General features: G+C 43.0%; 3 non-coding genes across 3 annotated transcripts; all 3 read left to right on the top strand.

Moving 5' to 3' along the window:
* The first annotated feature begins 2,571 nt into the window (after window positions 1–2,571).
* Window positions 2,572–2,643, top strand: trnap-agg (transfer RNA proline (anticodon AGG)). Its single transcript has one exon. It is a non-coding gene; the product is annotated as a tRNA-Pro (tRNA).
* Window positions 2,644–11,248: 8,605 nt separating this feature from the next.
* Window positions 11,249–11,320, top strand: trnaq-uug (transfer RNA glutamine (anticodon UUG)). Its single transcript has one exon. It is a non-coding gene; the product is annotated as a tRNA-Gln (tRNA).
* Window positions 11,321–19,868: 8,548 nt separating this feature from the next.
* On the top strand, window positions 19,869–19,940 carry trnaq-cug (transfer RNA glutamine (anticodon CUG)). Its single transcript has one exon. It is a non-coding gene; the product is annotated as a tRNA-Gln (tRNA).
* The last annotated feature ends 320 nt before the right edge of the window (window positions 19,941–20,260 follow it).

Below are 20,260 nucleotides of genomic sequence, written 5' to 3' on the forward strand. Positions count from 1 at the left end.
ACCAGCAAGATTGTACCAAGAAGTGTTATTTATTTTCTTATTAATAAGTTCATCACACTATTGACAATTTGTACACAAGGCAATTCAAAGTGATTCACAGTTGTATAAAAACAATAATGCTTATGCTCATAATAATAATAATCATTAATTATTATAATATTATAATAATTAATTACATATAAAACAAAAGCTGTAGTAAAATACTTTCAGTTGGAATATGACAGCTATGTAACGTTCTGTTTATGCCTGTGTCCTTTCAGATTATGTATGCATACCCGGTTTTACGAAGAACCTCTGAGGGTCGACTCCTTATGGGGCCAACTGAGGAGGCCAATAGGAGGAAGATCGTGTTGGCAGGGAGGGCCAGGTGTAAGGAGTAGGTCCTGGCTGAGGCCACTGCCTTTGTGAGGCAGAATGGAGGGAATCCTGGAGACCAGTTCCTGGTTCTGGCTCACTGCAAGATCCAGTTTGGGAAACACCAGGGTCAGAGGTTCCTGTGGCTGCTGGAGAACTCACTGGGGTATGCCTGCTATCTGGTCAGCAGCATTTTGGGGGAGGAGAAGAGGGACAACCCGCTGTCGGACAACAAACACCTGTTCCTCAGATACACCTCGCAGATCAGGGAGGTAGGCGAGGCTGTGGAGGTGTATCATATAAAACAGGCCATGCTGCAGGAGGCCCAGAGGACAGGAGACTCTGGATGTCTGATGGTGGAGTTTGGGGATTTTAAGGGTAGGTCAATGAAGGAGGTGTATGAGGACCCAAGCAAGGAGGCCCAGGCTCTCATCACCTACCTGATGAAGGCAAAGGCAAGGCCTAACACCAATATGGCCCTTTTCAAAGCATACGTGCTGAAGAGGCAGGCTCCAGCCCACGTGCCCACCACCACTGTGCCCACTGCATCTGTCCTCACTGCTGCTGTGCCCACTGCCACTGTGTCTGTTCCTCCTCCACCTACTGCCACTAAGAACAGGCCACTGCTGGCGACCAATGTGAAGGCCCTGTTGGCGCGGGGGAAGCATTTATTTGCTTCACAGCTGGCACAAAAGATTTTGTCTCCAGCCAAACCCTGTAAGTGATTTGCAAGCTTTAAAATCATTACAGAATATATTATGCAGTATATATGTCTAACAAAAATACGTGTTCAACAGCTGCAGGACCACATGTACATCCTGCGTCTGAGTCCGCAGCCCGGAGACAGCTCTTTACATGTGGTGAGTATCACTTAACGTATACAAGTGTGTTGGTGACATGTGCTTAGTGTTTTATGTTATTTTACAGACCCTGCTGCTACGGATTTTTTTGAGGAGGAAGATGACCTGGAGATGGCAACTGTAGCCTCGCAAGCTGAGGAACAACTTCCTCAAGGTATGTAAATCTTAAACAATATTTTACAAACAATTACAAATAAAACAAAACAGTATTTTTTAAATGACATATTATTTTATTTCACAACACAGAGGAATGGCACTTCTCAGGTGTCAATCTACATTCACTCTTTGAGTGAACATCCTCAAAGGAAAAAAGATAATTTAAAGGTGTATGTAAAAGGTTTTATTTCATTTTTTATCGTAATCACTGACTAAAGCTCATTCTTGTCATCTCACACTTCCCCACTCCCCTTGGAATAAGTGGCTGTTGTAGTGTTTGGTCTGCTTCGCTTCACACTTGGCTGATCCCATATTTTTTTCTCTTGTATTTCTTCTAATGGTGCTTGGATGAAAAACAGGATGATTTTCACTGCTTCCTTCCATCTTTTCATCATCATGTCATCTCTCTACTAATCATACATGCTTTGCAGTAAACCTTGTAATCGCAGTAGCTGTCCAGCAGAGCTGAGAAAGTCATGCAGCGAAAGTCTAAAACAATAAGATAATTTTGTTGTGTTTTTTTACGCTCCAGCCACTGCAGGCTCGAGAGGCCCTGCTCTGTGCTACTGCCCCTGCTCCTGCCCCTTATCCTGCTCCTCCAGCATTGTGGACCCCTGGCCAGGTGTCCCATTCGCTAGCAGAGCTTCCTGTCCACTGGAAAGAGCAACTCCCATCTTTCCAGCAAGGCCTTCAACCCCTGTCCCTCTGCACCAGGACCATCCTCACTACAGCCACCCACAGGACTGCAGCGCCCTGCCCAGCCTCCTCTGCAGTCTCCTCCTCTGCGCCCTGCCCAGCCTCCTCTGCAGTCTCCTCCTCTGCGCCCTGCCCAGCCTCCTCTGCAGTCTCCTCCTCTGAGCTCTGCCCAGCCTCCTCTGCAGTCTCCTCCTCTGCGCCCTGCTCAGCCTCCTCTGCAGTCTCCTCCACAGCCTTCTGTCCAGCCAAGTGCTGCCTCTGCTCCTGCAACATCAACTGGGTCCAGTGTTGCAGACCAGGCTCCTGTAAGTAAGCTTCTCATTATTCGTGTGCAGGCGCTGCAGCGTGATTTCCAATGACCACAAAAAAAGAGGCCGCATTTCCTCTGTGCTGGAAACTTTGCACTGGCTACCTTTTAATTGTAGATTTAATAAAAAAATTGCGCTTTAAGCCATGCAAGCTGAACTGTTTGCGGCCCGGCAGCAGCAGGGAGGATGTATGTTTCGGCTCGTTGGTCTAGGGGTATGATTCTCGCTTAGGGTGCGAGAGGTCCCGGGTTCAAATCCCGGACGAGCCCATTATTAGGCTTTGCTTTTAATCTCTTCAGCCTGATTAGGGCAACCAGGATATTTCTGAGTTGGTTAGAGCGTGGTGCTAATAACGCCAAGGTCGCGGGTTCGATCCCCGTACGGGCCAATCATTTTCTCTCTGGGACCTTCGCTCTGCTCTTCTCGAAAATGACGGGCGGTCTCCCAGACATCCCTGCTGGCTAAACCATACAAGTACCTGGCCGAAATGGCGGTACCTGACAGCCGTGCGTCTGTAAAATCTATCCAATACAATGTCGAGCTCCATCTTTTACAAAACCAATTACGTTACGAGCTCCATTTTTGGCCGTGCAATGAAATGTCAAGGTCCATTTTTCATAGACAAATCACCGCACACAGTCCATTTTTGTCCATCTTTGAGTTTGAGCAGATTCCATCCAATCTCCGCTCATATTCTCTTTTTTGGCAGTCCAATGAAATGGCAATGTCCATTTTTCATACACCGATCACCACACGTTGAGCATAAACGCATCACCGCTGTAATTTATATTCCGCTCAGGTAACGTTATGTTATTTATAGTTATTGTATTTATTGTTAATAAACGTTTTCTGTATTTTAGGAATAGCAAGATTGCTCCGTAAAACGATCAGGTAAGTTAACGTTAGCTGTAATTGTAAGTAATAAGGTATAATTGTCGCAGCTCAATTTGTAATGTAAATAGTTTTATTCGATTTTGTCTGACTTTGTGTAACTTCAGTCAGCAAGCAAACCTTATTTTTTTTGTATAGGTAACGTTAGCTAACGTTATGTTAACTATAGCTAACGTTATCATCGAGCTTGGCAATTGTACATTTTTGTCAGTAACGAAACTTATTTTGTTTTCTGATAGGATTAACTAGTAAAATAGCATATCTGATAGTGTTTGTTACTTTATAGGAAATGGATAAATCAATGTACAATAAATCTCATTGTACTAGTCTACTGTAACACTGGCATAAAATGTAACAAAATAAATTTGGATAATGTCTCTACCTGTTGGGTGCTATTTTAACTTTTATACACTTGTGGTAAAAAATGACAAGTCATAAGTGAATGGATGAGAATACAATAAGTATATAAAATAAAATCCAGGCACATGTTCATTTTAACACATGGGCACAGTTGAAATAACACAATGTTTAATCTGAGTATTTGTTATAGTCAAAATAATCCATAACAGTTACATTATACGTTTTACTACAAAACAATTTGTATGAGCCCAGGTCAATGAGGCATACAGGCCATAAATAGCAAATAGAAGTTCAAAATTTGTAATGTTTACAAAAACTCTATCACAAGATCTATCACAACATTAGGTGATGATATATACAGTATGCATTATTTTGGATTTATAAACTGCTATAATGTGGCGGTCATTTTGGACCAGGAAAAATTACCACGTAGTCAATTTTTGTCAATCTTTGAGCACAAACACCGCTTAATTATTTATATCCCGCTGTTATTTATATTCCGCTCAGGTATGTTATTTATAGTTATTGTATTTATTGTTAATGAAATGGCTTACGTTTTCTGTTTTTTAGGAATAGTAAGATTGCCTCCGTAAAACATCTCTGTAATCCCTCATTTTGGGCCCTTGCCATGATGACTTAATGTAATTACACTATAACATGAATAAAACTGCGTATCTGTCATTACAGAAAATGTCCAAACAACAATCCAAAAGCCACAAGGATATGGATGATACTGAGTGGGTCTCGCGCTTTAGGTCTTTTGCCTCCACTGGTGTCTGGTCATCAGATGCAGGTAACCGACCTGCTCCAAGGCAAAAGAAGTGGTACAGTCTGTATCAGAAGGTATGTAGAAAAAGTATCAAAAGGAATATATATATATATATATATATATATATATATATATATATATATTAATTTTGAGTAGTAGACATATTATATTTTCAGTATGTACAGTATGAGCATAAAACAAGAACTTGTACAAATAAATATAAGTGGCATCTTTTGTTTTGTTTACAGATAGAGAAGTGCCCTCTGCAGCTGAAAGGGCAGCTAACGCTTTTCTCCCAGCCACAGATGTGTTTGTGTGGATTTCATCCTCATAAGGTAGGCTAATTTGGGCTCTTTCAGTTTAACTACAGTTGATGCAGTGTGCACACAATATAAAGATGTGGTATTTCTTAACATTAATGTATTCTTGGACAATTTCTGTTGTTTCTATCTGGGTTGGTTTGGCAACAGGTCTGTTCCACAGCAGAGGAAATTGCGTAGTAGGTAAAAGAAGGTCATAACGTTGAAACTAACTACATCACTAATAACTGAATAAAAAAACACACATCTAAATTTGTCACGTCATTTGCATGAAAGGGGTTCTTATACATTATTGTTTATACTATTAACATGGAATAGAACAGTAGTATTGTGCTTTCTTTAAATCACTGGTGATTTTGTCCATCATCTTTCTAAGTCTCTCATACTGTATTTCATACTGTATATATGCACTGTTTTATACATTTTTGTTATGCAGCAGCAAGTGCCTACAGCCTCATCTAGACCCACAAGCAGTGCAGACCAATCACCTAGTGGGCAATGTAGCTCCTTAATGGTAGGTAGATTTTATAGCTTTATGTGAGAGAGAATTCATAACGGAAATATTTTATATTTTTGTCATATTTCAGCTGCCAACCACTGCTCCAGTAGAACGTCCCACAGCTGACACTACACCCGCAAGTTTGGTGAAAAGGCCCAAGCTCACCCTTTCCTCGGTACATATGATGGCATGTGTTTTAAAATGGTTCACAGTTGTCATATTAATACTTCTCTCTTTAAAGTTTAATAAGTCCAGATTTGGTGGAAAGCATGTGGAGAGTACAAAGCCAAATTTACATGTTGGACGGAAAGCTCATGCAAGTAATGAATAATTATTATTTCTTTGCTACAAAAAAAATTCCAATGATACAATATTTTTATACCTTGTATTTTTAGAGTCATTCAACCACTGCTACAAATGCAGCTGCCCGTGTGTGTGAGGCTCCAGTGCTAGCAGGTGGTCCTCCTCAAACCATCTCTCCACCACAGCTTCCAAGTGCAGAATCATTTTTTCTTGCTCCTCCATTACCGCCTCCAAAACAACTGCATCGGCCAGTGGAGGGGCAGAGTTTAGGAGTGGATGTGGTAAAACATTGCACTTGTTACTATGTTTGGTTAGTATTTTTTTGTCTTTATTTGACCTGTCCTTTTCTGTCTACAGAGCGCATTCCAGCCTGAGCACTCTGCTGCAGTTCCTCTCCTGTGGCCTAAAACCATGCCCCAGGAGGATCACCAATGGGTCTCCACAGGATTGTTCAGAGTTGGTGCTCTTGGGAATTTGGAGCTCCAGGACCATCTCCAGTTGTGGTATTTCCCTCCACAGCCATCCCTTATTTACCACCAGGCACCAACATCAGCCAGATTTTTTGCCCATCCCTTACTGCTGTGGATGCCGTATAGGCTGTGGAAAGTCAGGCTGCTGTGCGCGGACCAAGCCTGTAAAAGCCCTCTGACTAGTGGAGGTCTTCCCAGACGGGTGCGTCAGGTCCTTGACATTGACCGCTTTTACAACCTGGTCACAGAGACTCTGATTTGCTCCAAGTGCCGCCGCAGCTACCTGTCTTGGAATAGCGAAATACTTGAGCAGCTGGACATGGCCCATCGTTCTGAGTTTAGGGTCATTCTTACCCGCCGGTATGTTACATTATTGTGTGATTTTTGTCAGTTGCTTATCCATGTATATTTAATTTATTTCTTATTACAGATATGCCTGTGACATCAGGGTGATACGCCTCCTATCGGGAACGTGGTCTGGGGAATGGCCCTGTCCGACTGATTGGCCAATTCAAAGAGAACCACAGTGAAGAGTGGCTGAAAAGGGTTGCGCGGTATACCAGCGAGTGTGCTTCTTTTACCAGCAAAAGTTGTCTGATGCCACCAACATTTGAAGAGCCTCCCCAACCTGTGGCAATTCCCAGCTATAAGTGGCTTTCAGTGGTGTACAGCCAAGACATCCTGTTCAGGCTGGAGGATATCAAGGCTAGTATCACCTCCACTTATGGATCCATCTTAAAACTGGATTCCACCAGAAAGGTACATCTTTAATTATTATTGTATTGAGGTTATGCAAATTCTATTTATATTTAAATCTAAATAGAAATGGAACCTCAAATGAATGAACAACTTAAACAATAACATAAGATGGAATGTCAAATTGAGGGGACAATTCAAAGATTAAAACAAGAATAACATTGCAGAGATAACCACAAAATTTTGTTTATGACATTACACGCATAAGCTCTATATTAATGCAATAGAACCATTGAAGGTGTTGCTACTATTGGTTTAATATATATGTTTGTTTTAGATCACCAAAAAGCTCTCAGGACCGGCAAAAGGCACTGCACAGTGGCTGACATCCGTTGGTAACGAGATGGGTCAAGTGCTCATCAGTGTCTTGACTGCTGGTGAGGGACCAGGTTTGGATCTTATGGCAGCTGGCTTGGTAGACAGGTATGTTACCTGTAATACATTTTCACTTACATGTAATTTAACTTGTCCTTAGTTTAGAAGTTAGTTTGATGATGAAATTCTTTAATTATTTTTGATAATTATTTCTCGCAGGTATAAAGCTGCCGGTGTAGACCCTCCTGTTGCTCTCTATGTGGACTGTGGCTGCTGCAAGGATGTGGGTGAGACCAAGCTGAAGGCCAGATTTGCTGGATGGCCTAACTTGATTGTTCGCCTCGACATCTGGCACTATATGCGACGCCTGGCTGTGGGATGCACCACTGATGGTGTGGCGCTGTACACACAGACTGGCACCATCACCAAGGGAGGAGTGCAACTGCAGACACTGCGCTGTGCCAGAGGTCCTACATCTTTGGAGTCATTCCACTGTCATTTAAACCGGTTCATTCCAGGTACGTGCAACTCAATAATGTTTATGTTTAACAGAAATACTTGACCTTATTCCTTTTGCCGTTTTTTTGTATTTACTTTAGGAAACAGTGCAAGCTTGCTCAACTTCCAGATCTACCTACTAGATGGGCTACATCGCTGGAACCACAACAGGGCAGCAGCTGCTCTGGAGGCAGAGACCTCGGGCCTGCGCATATACTCGGGCGAGCTGGTTCACAGCGTTAATAAAGATTATGAGAAGGTTTTTGGCAGGAAGCTGATTCGTTCTTTTACACCACCCGCGAAGTACACAGGTATTCATATTTAATATTGTATGTTTATGCTCATAGTTCTTTCTCTGTTTCTATGTAGTTTTTTTTTTTTTTAAATATTGGTTTTGCATTTTCAGGTGAACTGATTGGAGTGCAGTATCTGTTGAGGCAGAACAATGAACCTCTACAGTGTATGGCGCCAGACTCCGAGGAGGCAAATACATTGCTGGAGCAGTTGGAAGAGCCAGTAGAGACTGATGAGGGCTTTGAAGAACTTGTACATATTGAGGTCACTCTTGCGGATTAACTTTTGGACACATCTGATATGATCTCAGTGCTACCTGCTTCTTGTGCTCCTGAGCTTTCTGGTCAGTCCGCTCCTCCTGTCCAGTCCACTCACCTGCTGGGGGTCCCATCTGCACCCGCTCCTCCTGTCCAGTCCACTCACCTACTGGGGGTCCAAAATGCGTCTGCTCCTCCTGTCCAGTCCACTCACCTGCTGGGGGTCCAACATGCGTCTGCTCCTCCTGCCCAGTCCACTCACCTGCTGGGGGTCCAACATGCGTCTGCTCCTCCTGTCCAGTCCACTCACCTGCTGGGGGTCCAACATGCGTCTGCTCCTCCTGTCCAGTCCACTCACCTGCTGGGGGTCCAACATGCGTCTGCTCCTCCTTCCCAGTCCACTCACCTGCTGGGGGTCCAACATGCGTGTGCTCCTCCTGTCCAGTCCACTCACCTGCTGGGGGTCCAACATGCGTCTGCTCCTCCTGTCCAGTCCACTCACCTGCTGGGGGTCCCATCTGCACCCGCTCCTCCTGTCCAGTCCACTCACCTGCTGGGGGTCCAACATGCGTCTGCTCCTCCTGTCCAGTCCACTCACCTGCTGGGGGTCCCATCTGCACCCGCTCCTCCTGTCCAGTCCACTCACCTGCTGGGGGTCCCGTCTGCACCCTCTCCTCCTGTCCAGTCCACTCACCTGCTGGGGGTCCAACATGCGTCTGCTCCTCCTGTCCAGTTCGCTCACCTGCTGGGGGTCCAACATGCGTCTGCTCCTCCTGTCCAGTCCACTCACCTGCTCGGGGTCCCGTCTGGGTTACCTGGACAATCTACATCTTCAGAGCAAGTTCTAAGAGAAATACCAGTATGCTTTATATTTATTGATGTTTGACCTTCTTGAAATACTTCAAATCTAATGTAATACTTCCTCCTAGGCCGTGGATGAACAGAGTTTGGCAGGAATGGATCGTGTTGATGAGCTTGCGGAATACTTGGTGGAGCTAAGAAATGAAAAAGGCCTCACTCTTACCAATCAGCAGGCCAGTACCATTGTGGGTCTTTGGCAGAACTTAGAGCAACACGATGAGCACCGGATTTCTTACGCTGCTCGACATCAGGAGAGACTGCTCACTGGTCGGTTTAGGTCTCCGAAAAAGAAGGCTGTATTTGCAGGAGTTGAAAGCACAAAAAGGTGTATACTTGGTTCTACTGGTTCAGCGGCCAAACTGCAGCCGTCTTGTAGAAACAATATTTATCAGATTGTGCAACATTCATAATAGCCCCAAGAAAATTGGACACCAAACCCTTTCAAGATGGTCACTAATTCTAAATGATTATAAAAAGATTCGACAGCTCATTTTAATCAACGGCATTATTATGAAAGATACAACTCTGCAACTTGTTACTGTAAATCAGACCACGTTGATACAGTGGCATAACAAAAGATTCAAGGCACAAGAAGTTGCAATTCTGATGCAAGGGTTGGTACTGCCTGATGAACGCCCTGTTGCCAGTGAACCACTACTCCCAGTAAACACTAGGCCCACTCAAGTCACACCACACATGCATGAACACACTTACAACATGCCACCTGACACGGCTGGGTTGGCAAAAACCAAGCTAGTTGTCAAAGATAGAGCTGAGCTGAGAACCATACAGCCAAAACAACATACAGCTCGGCCAGTAGTTTTTTACATGCCACTAATAGTGCCACCAACCACCACAGCAAGTAGCATTCTGCTTCTGCCGCCACCCCAGACCACTGCACCCAGTAGAGTTTGCACACCACATTCTGAGAGCACAACTGGCCCTTGTCAAATGCAAGACACTCCACAAAAAGAAAAGCGTAAATACACTAGAACAGTCACATCCAACAGATGCACTAAATGTGGAGAGCCACGCACCACAGACACTGGCCATAGCCAGTTCAAAGGCAGAATTTACTGCCCAAACAGGGAGACCCTAACCAAAGAGCAGTGGCTTAGAATGATGAGAAAATAGTACATCATTGTATTTTATGTTGTGAAGATTTTGTTTTTATTATAGTAAAATATTTAGTTGTTTTGCAAAACTAATACCGAAATAATTGCACTATTTTTTATTTGATTTTTTTATTTTTTATAAATTTTTTTTATTCAATTTGATTGTGATTCATTGTGCTGCCCACAACATATACACAAACTGTTGTATTTGTTCTAGGTTAATGGGTTGTATATAGTTCAGTTCTGTTTGTTTGTTTTCTTTTTACTTGTAAATAGTGATTTATTTTAAATACTATACCAAACGTGATTTGTTTGTACATATTTTGTTGAATGTTGTATATTTGTATGTATATTATAAATTGTACATTATATGTTTTATATTTCGACGTGAAAAGAATAGGCAAGGCAAGGCAAGGCACATTTTTTAAATATTTTATTGATCTGTTTTATGTTTATTGTTTTGTTAATGGCTGATAGTGACAGTGATGTGATATAGCAGGCTTAGGTGGAGTGTTCGAAGTCAAATTACATAAAAGAAGAGATACATGCAGAATGCCCATACTGTTTATTTATTTTTTAAATCAAGGTTACAGTAATAGGTGGTAGTTTACTATTAATCATTATTAGATACTCCTGCAATATATCAGTACACTAAATGTTCTTCCATTCTACCATTTGATAATACTGGGTCATCAATGCAGAGTGTTTATAAAGTTAGATCATTGGGAAGTCCCTAAAAATGTGGTTCAGTACCTCCTTTTGATCAAAAGAAGAAAAAATTTAAATGCAATGTGTTAATAATTGAATACATTGTTAATTGCCTGCAAGCTGAACTGCATCCCTTATATTGCACTAAATAAATCTTGAAATGAATAAAAAAGACATTAGACCCAGCAAGAAAACTCATGTTCTCATGTTCATGTTCAAAAATCTCTGTGATTTTTCTCCTCCCCTCGCGCCCCTCCCCCTCAATTCTTCCCCATCTTATACAGACTATTGTTCCCCAGCTTTAGCTCAGTTGGGAGAGCGTTAGACTGAAGATCTAAAGGTCCCTGGTTCAATCCCGGGTTTCGGCAGAGGAACAACCTCTGCCTCTTTTAGTCTACCTGATTCCACCTAGCCTCATCGCTATCTGCATCTCAGACAGCCAGCTAGCAGAATGTGTTGGTTCCATGGTGTAATGGTTAGCACTCTGGGCTTTGAATCCAGTGATCCGAGTTCAAATCTCGGTGGGATCTGCATTTGCCAGGAATGTGTGCAGTACCTCGTTCGAGAAAACATTTTCGGCAGCACTGAGCCGCAAGAGCTCATCTAGGTAGTGCCCCTTGAAGGGGGGCGTAAAAAGGATGGACAGCACTGGAGAATGCAGTCATCGATCCCGCTACCTCTCAATTGCGCTTGCTGCTTCCTACCGATTGAGCTAAAGTAAGCCTGAAGTAAGCCCACGTGAGCCAATCGCGTTTCTCTGCTGTGGCTTACTTTTGACCAATCGCGTTTCTCTCCTGTGGCTTACTTTTGACCAATCGCGTTTCTCTCCTGTGGCTTACTTTTGACCAATCGCGTTTCTCTCCCATGGCTTACTTTTGACCAATCGTGTTTCTCTTCTGTGACGTACTTTTGACCAATCAGCGGCTCCTATTATTGTCATCTTTGCAACAGGTAAGGCTATTCTTCATTACTGTATAATCGTTTAATATTTATTCATATACATTGTGTATTTTTGGAAAATTAGACATGCCAACATAGCTAGCTAGCGTGTATATTACAGGTTTACTTCAGTACCTGTGAACCTGTAACTTTTCCCATGATAAAATACAGAAAAGAAAACATGTAGCTACTGTTAAGTTAATTAGCCGGCCGCTAATTAAGCTATATCCTCCTGAGGCCAAAAAAAGCTTAGTTAATAAATTAGTATTTTGTGTGTCATTACATTGTTTAGAGCATAAGAAAGTTTTTTGCAAAAACGTTTTTTTTTTTTTTATAATGTTCATATAGGTTATACTATGTCTTCTGTATAGGACACTACTAGGACTCATTTTTTATTATTATTTTATTTAAAAAGATGTGATCTAAAAAAAACATTGTTTTTGCCTATTCATGTCTTTAAATAAAATAATAATAAAAAATGAGTCCTAGTGTCCTCTACAGAAGACATAGTATAACCTATATGAACATTATTTAAAAAAAAAACGTTTTTGCAAAAAACTTTCTTATGCTCTAAACAATGTAATGACACACATAATACTAAATTAACTAAACTTTTTTTGGTCTCAGGAGGATATAGCTTAATTATATCAGTGTTTTATATCCTGAAATTGTTTAGGTTTCAGGATTTTATATACCAAACTTTGTATGAAGATGATTCCCAACTATGTTATAAAAGATAACAGAATAATTTGATATAGACTTCCATTTTGCTTTATGCAATATGTGTGTAAAATGGCCATAAGCGGGTTTTTCCATTTTATACAATGTATCTATGTATCTAATTTGCATATTAATGTATTCTTGGGGCAACATGTAATGAAAAAAGAAGTGTAATAATGGGAGTTAGTAGTAATTGCCAAGATTTTCATAATAATATCTAATATTTCATATAATTTCTTTCCATATTGTCACCCAAAATGCCTGATAAACATGATTTAAGTCCTGCTGTGTAGTTTGCTAAATTATTGTAACACACTTAACATACAGGTATCTTTTAGATTGACAGAGGTAATAGTCTCTTTCTGATTTTCATTTCAGAAAATGTACGCATACCCCGTTTTTCGTCGCCAGTCAGCAACATCAAACCGTCTCCTCATGGCGCCATCGGCGGAGGCGAAGCAACTTCAAAATGTGGTGTCTGGAAGGGCCAAATCGAAGGAGGAGGTGCTGGCAGAGGCAAGTACTTTTGTCTGCACAAACGGTGGAGATCCCAGTGACCAGTTTTTAGTACTGGCTCACTGCAAACTTCAGTTTGGGAAGTACCAGGATCAGAGATTTAGATGGCTCCTGGAAAACTCTCTGGGGTACGCAGTGTATTTGGTGCTCAGCATTTCCAGTGAGAAAGCGCAGACAACCCCCCTGTCAGAAAATAAACAACTGTTTACAGTACACTTCTCATATTAGAGAGATGGCAGAAGAAGTAGAGAAGTATAAGAGGAAACAGGAAATGCAAGCAGAAGCCCGGGCAACTGGAGACCAGGGCTGCTTGATGGTGGAGTTTGGTGACTTTCAGGGCCGGTCCATGAAGGATGTTTATGAAGACCAGAGCAATGAGGTCGAATCCCTCATCAGGTACTTGGTTAAGGCAGATGCCAGGCCCAACACTAACATGGCCATTTTCAAGGCGTATGTCCTGAAAAGACGGGCTTCTGATATGGGCACCAGTGTACATCAGCCTGCACGTCCACCTGCAGCCTCCAGTACCTCTGCACGTCCACCTGCAACCTCTAGTGCCTCTGCACGTCCACCTACAGCCATCCAAACTGGTTTACAGCTGACCGCCACTGTGAAAGCACTGTTGGCGCGTGGCAAACATTTGTCACCTTCACAGCTGGCAAAAAAACTAATGTCACCAGTTAAACCCTGTGAGTAGGAGTGTAAATATAGAATTTTCCCTACAGCAGTTCTACATGTATTCATTTATCGTCATGGCAAACTTGTCCACTTGTTGTTTCCAGATCCATTACTGCAGTCCACTTTACCTCCTCCGGCAGCAGAACCCCCAGCCAAACATTTGGTCCGAAAGCAGCTTTTCGCTACTGGTAAGTAAGCAACATCTTACATATGTTTGTCTCCATGTATTGATCACAGTAATAGTTTTAACATTTCTGCTCCAGGCACTTCCATTCCCACTGCTGAAGATGATGATGAGGAGCTGGTATTTGCTGCATCACAATGTGAAGCACAGCTAAATACAGGTGTGGCATATGACACAAATGCAAATATTATAAGAATGTTTTGTGGAAACCCACTGAGAATCATTATTTTTGAAAATAAATAAACATTTTTAAATATTTTTTGTATACAATACAGAATTATGTGACATCATGCCTCAAGCGGGAGGCATTCTTTGAGTGCACTTCTTCCAAACCTTAAGGATGTCCAAAGGTGTCAGTGTATTTATTTGCGTTTCCGAACTTACCTGTTGCTGAACAATCACTGGATAACTTTTTCACACCGCTTGCTCTTCTCACTCGCTCAACCTGAGCAGACAGGATGGTGGAGATTCATTGTTCTAATAATTAGAGGAACAGTTTTTCCTTATTGTGTCTGTGTGCATGCTTCATGTCTGTGGGCATCATACTTTTTTTTACTGAATTCATCACGACTCATTTTCCTTCTTTCATTCCATCTAATCCTCATTATCAAAGAGCTATATTGATCCCATATTCCTTACATCAATAAAGTGTACACTGTGTTCTTTGCTTCTTGACACTAATACCATTTTCTTCACTGTTATTCCTAAATATAATCATAATTATTATTAATACTTCGCCGGCTGTTTGTGGACTGCATTTATGGCATATTACTATCAAATAACAGTCATCCTTATATTGTTTATGTTACTGTTCACTCAGAGGCCTGTGCCGGTCCGTCTCCATCAGCGGAAACAGCACAGACACCAGCTCTTCCTCATCATCAGCCACCAGCTGAGCTTCCTAGTCACTGGAGAGATCATCTTCCACCTTTCCAGCATGAGTGGATCCGGAACACACTGTTTAAGGCCAACATGCGAACCGGAAAGCCAGAAATAGTGTCCCAGCTGAAGCTTTGGTGGTATCCTCCTCAGCCCCCTTTAATAAACACCCAGCCACCCGCCTCACCTGACCTCTTCTTCTGTCGGCCCATTTTCTTATGGATGCCGCTAAAGATGTGGTTGTTTCCTCTTGTCTGCGTTCGCCCAGACTGTGGTAAGCACAGACTTACAGCGGCAGGACTTTACCGTACCGTGCACAAGGTCTTGGACATTGATGGGTGGTATGACCTTGCCACTGAGTATCTGGAGTGCAAACGCTGCAAAAAGAAGTATCCAGCTTGGAACGAGGACATCTTAGGACAGCTGGATATGGGCCACCGCAGTCAGTTTCCAGCTTTGCTGACATACAGGTAATTCATAATGACAATCATTCATTATTAGGCGCTTTTATTTGTGTTATTTTTTTCCAACCAAAGCATTTGCATGATTATACTGTTGTTTCTTTAGATACTCATGTGACAACCGGGTGGTGAGGATGATGAGGGAGAGGACACTGGGCAACAGTGTGACTCAGCTCTACAAGAAGCTGATGGAACAACACAGTGAGGCATGGACACAGCGTGTCCTGCAGTACCTGACTGCCTGTGAACCATTCACAAGGTCCTCCCTTGTGCAGCCTCCTGTGTTTGCTGAGCCGCCCCTTTTACCTGCCCTTCCTAAACCTAAGTGGCTGTTAGCTGTGTACGCCAGGGAGGTTCTGGGGCACCTGGACGAGGTCAAGGCCAAAATAACATCTGTATTTGGCTGTGTTCTCAAGATGGACTCCACAAAAAAGGTATCACAGCCCTGTTTATATCCAGAAATTGTCCAGATATGGATATGTGTGTGTGTACATAATGAACAGTTATGAGTTTTTATTTTGTTTTGTTTTTTTAAATCTTTTTTTTCTTCAATAGGTCACAAAAAAACTTGCCGGTGCTGCTTCAGGAACAGCTGCCTGGTGCACAAATGTTTGTAACGAACACGGCCAAGTCCTTGTCTCTGTCCTAACAGCCGCCGAGGGACATGCACTGGACCCCATGGCAGCTGGCCTAATGAAACGCTACCGAGAGGCAGGAGAGGCATCCCCAAAGGTGATGTACGTGGACAGAGATTGCTGCAGTCAGCACGGCCAGTCTCAGGTGAAGGCCATGTTTTCGGAGTGGGATGAGCTTGAAGTGCGCCTGGACATCTGGCATTTCATGCGGCGATTTGCTGCAGGTGTCACGACAGAGGCTCATCCGCTCTATGGGATCTTCATGGCACGTCTATCCATGTCCATATTCCAGTGGGATTCAGAGGATGTGGCTGCTCTTCGCCGTGCAAAGGAGGGTGAGCTGGCAGCAAAGAAGACTGGCTACATCTCAGAAAAGGCGGTCAGTGCTCACATTAACCGGAGGGAGTTGGCACTGCACTGCCGGAGGAGGACCAGGGGGGAGGAGGAGACCACCATATTGATTGGGTCACTGATTGATCAGTTTGACAGTGCGGACGGGAAGGATACTCTGGGAGTTCCACTTCTGAACCATGAACGGATCCAGCAGATATGGAAAGAACAGCGGAAGCATGTACAGTGTATCCAAGACCCAGAGCACTTTCCGCTCTACATAAAGAAGGGGACACTGAAGAAAGGCGGTGTGGAGCTGTGCTGCTACAGGTGTGCTCGAGGCTCTACCTCCTTGGAGTCATTCCACCTCCACCTGAACCGTTTTATTCCAGGTATTACATACATATGGATTAGTAATTTTTCTGTAAAAAAATATAAGCACTGTAACTGCTTCCATTACGTTAAATTAATGTCACATTAATAAATGTCACACTTTTACAGTTCTTTTCTGATGTCATAAAAGCATTGACAAAGCTGTCTTGCCTCACAAATCACTAATAACTCTGGTTATAATGACAATCATTTTTTTATGTAATTACATAACTCTATTACATGTAACCAGCTACTTCATAGCACCTCATGTGTAGTAAATATATTGTACATATGTGACATATAAAACCCTTTTTTTTTTTTTTTTTTTTTACTTTTAGGAACCAGTGCCAGTGATGCGCATTTTCAAGCCTATCTCCTTGAGGGCTTGATGTGTTGGAATGATGACCGGATGGAAGATGCCATAAAAGGAGCGTCCTCCATCCGGTCATATGGCAGTGCCATGAGAGAGGTTGTGGACCAGCTTAGCCAGACAGTCTTTGGGAAGCCCTGGGATGAGCGCTATCGCCCTCCTGGAGCATATACAGGCAAGACATTCATTAATTTGTTATTTTGTAATACTCTACTAAGTATCAATTTAGCCTTAAATGTACTAGACAAAATATTAAGACATTTTTTTCCCCTTTTATTCTCGTAGGTGAATTGCTAGGAATAGAGTACCTTTACAGCCAAATTGGCAAAACACTGACTCCAGTGCTCCAGAACCCAGAGGATGAAGACAGGCTGGTGGAGGAAATTGATGACCAAGACCTGCAAGATGAGGGGTTTGAGGAAGAGATCACGGAGGACATCACAGTTCCAGTGCTGTACGAGAATGACCCCTGCCATGATCTCGCAAACAGCCCCTCATCTTTGCCTCAGCCTCAGTCCCCAGCATCACCGGCTGATGTATCAATGGCTGACGTGTCACTGGCTGAGCCATCCACATCAACTAGAGAAGGACACCAACTTGCCCCTGCCCCTTCAGTGTTGTCACAGCCATCTGACACTGGAAGCAGTTTCTCCGACGAGGCTCAGGTAAAACACTTTAAGGGCTTTATTTAATTTCAATCTCGTTTTATTCCACATATATTAACATTAATCTGAATTTACTAGGGAGCAGTAATTGGGCCCGATGGCATTGCTGGGTGGGACAAGGTCCAGGATATGGCTGGTTACCTGGTTGGTCTTCGTGTGGCTCCTTACCTCACTGACCTGCAGGTGACAGAGGCCATTCAGCTGTGGACAGCTCTCCATGACATAGACAAACAGCGGGTCAACTATCAGCCTCGACATCAGCCTCAGCTGACACATGGACGCTTTAAGGCACCAAAGCGGTCCGGAGTCACACCGGGTGTGGAGAGTGTAAAACGGTGTCTGATTGGACATCCCGGGGGACCAGCACAGTGGCCCAGCACCAGCCGCTTGGTTGAGGCCATTTGTACAAAGCTGTGTGCTTTACACAAGTCGCCGACCAAGAAGGCTGGAGTTTGCCGCCCCAGGTGGTCTAAAATCCTCTCGGATTACCACCACATCCGAGAGCTGGTGCTTAACAATCGCAGGCTGATGGATGAAACAATGATCCAGCTGTTTGAGCTAAACCAGAAGACACTCATTCAGTGGTAAGCAAGGCACATTATTTTCTTCAAATTAACTGAATACTTTTTTAAACATATAATACATGTAATTTATTTTCAGGTTTCAACGGCAATAGAAAAAACAGGAAATGTGTGTCCTCGCTCAGGGACTGACTCCACCTGACCCAATTGCTGTGGCTGATACGCAGCTTCCTCCACCGAGGGAAAAATTGGATGAAGCGGCATCGACCTCACGCCCAAAACATACATTTACCCTTCCGCCAAATCGAGAAGGACAGGCTCCTCTTCTGCGACCAGGTCGACGGCCTGCTGCTGCCACCACCATGGTGTGCCCCATTGCACCTGCCCCCACAGCATCAGGAGTTGTGCAGCCCATTTCAGCACCTGGGTCATTGTCACTAGTCCTTAACCCAGACATGACCGTGTCAATGGTGATTCCACCTTCTGGTGCTTCAACATCCGGTGCAGGCCCAGCTCCACCTGCTCCTGTGTCTGCTGCTCCTGTTTCCCGTTACACCCAGAGGAACAGGCGCCGGCGGGCCCAGGAGACGGAAAGCGGAGTCCATAAGAGGAAGTATGTGCGAGGGGTAACCTTTAACATGTGCAGCAAATGTGGGCAGCCCAAAACCAAAGAGTTTTATATATGTGAGATGTATATATGTGTGTTTGTGTCTGTGTACTCATTTCATTATTTGTGTGTATTCATTTTAATATTTGTTTTTTTACATTTAAAGTGTCAATTAAATATTTGTGTATTCATTTTAATAAAACATTTTAAGTGTCATTGAAATATTTGTGTGTATTCATTTTAATAAAACATTTAAAGTGTCTTAAAGTAATCTAATAAATCATATCAATCAAATCATATCCCTCACAAAAAACACACATATTTGAAGAAACATTTTTATTCATTTTATTCAATCATAAACAACATGTAATATGCATTTTTTTTAAATAATATACACAAAAAAAAAACATTTAATAAAACATTTGAAGTGTCTTAAAACAAATCTGATAAATCATGTCAATCAAATCATATCCCTCCATTTTTATTCATTTTATTAAATAATCAACAACATGTAATGTGCAATATTTAAAAATAATAATAATACACACAAAAAAATATAAATCAATATAATGATGTCATAGATAAATGAAGACGCAGGCGCAGTTGATCACACGCAGAACAGGGGTTCGAATCCAGCCCGCGGAGGGTGACTTGTTTCAAATGTGACTAAAACTCCTTCATAACGCACAGGAATATAGCCCTAATAATGTTGCAGGGGAAATTTTTGGGCAAATTCTCGTTTTTCGCGTCTTTTTGGCTTGTGTGGGGGGGCGCTCTCAAAGACAAAGACGATCCCTAGCACGTGTGCAGGTGCTGCAGCGTGATTTCCAATGACCACAAAAAAACAGGCGGCATTTCCTCTGTGCTGGCAACTTTGCACTGGCTACCTTTTAATTGTAGATTTAATCAAAAAATTGCGCTTTGAATCCAGCAATCCGAGTTCAAATCTCGGTGAAACCTTTTTAGGTTCTTTGCGGAAGGGAGGGAAAAAACAGAGGTGATGCGCAACTGCTGACGTGGCGGTGAAATTGGCACTCTCAAACCGAGTCGGAATTGGGGAAACATGGGCTTAAAAAGCAAAGGCTTCATTTGCTCCTTGCTATCGTGCTTCTGGACTCAATGACTTAAATCCTTGCTATCGTGCTTCTGGACTCAATGACTTAAATCTCTGCTGCTCATGGGAAAAGTTGACACACGCCAAGGTTCCATGGTGTAATGGTTAGCACTCTGGGCTCTGAATCCAGCGATCCGAGTTCAAATTTCGGTGGGACCTGCTTTTGCCAGGAATGTGTGCAGTACCTCGTTCGAAAAAACTTTTTCGGCAGCACTGAGCCGCAAGAGCTCATCTAGGTAGTGCCCCTTGAAGTGGGGCGTAAAAAGGATGGACAGCACTGGAGAATGCAGGCATCGATCCCACTACCTCTCGCTTGCGCCTACTGCTTCCTACCGATTGAGCCAAAGTAAGCCCAAAGTAAGCCCACGTGAGCCAGTTGTGTTTCTCTGCTGTGGCTTACTTTTGACCAATCGCGTTCTCTCCTGTGGCTTACTTTTGACCAATCGTGTTTCTCTCCTGTGGCTTACTTTTGACCAATC

Source organism: Siphateles boraxobius, unplaced genomic scaffold, assembly GCF_051911475.1.
Source record: "Siphateles boraxobius isolate OS27281-9 unplaced genomic scaffold, OSU_SipBor_1 19, whole genome shotgun sequence".
NCBI classification, from domain to species: domain Eukaryota; kingdom Metazoa; phylum Chordata; class Actinopteri; order Cypriniformes; family Leuciscidae; genus Siphateles; species Siphateles boraxobius.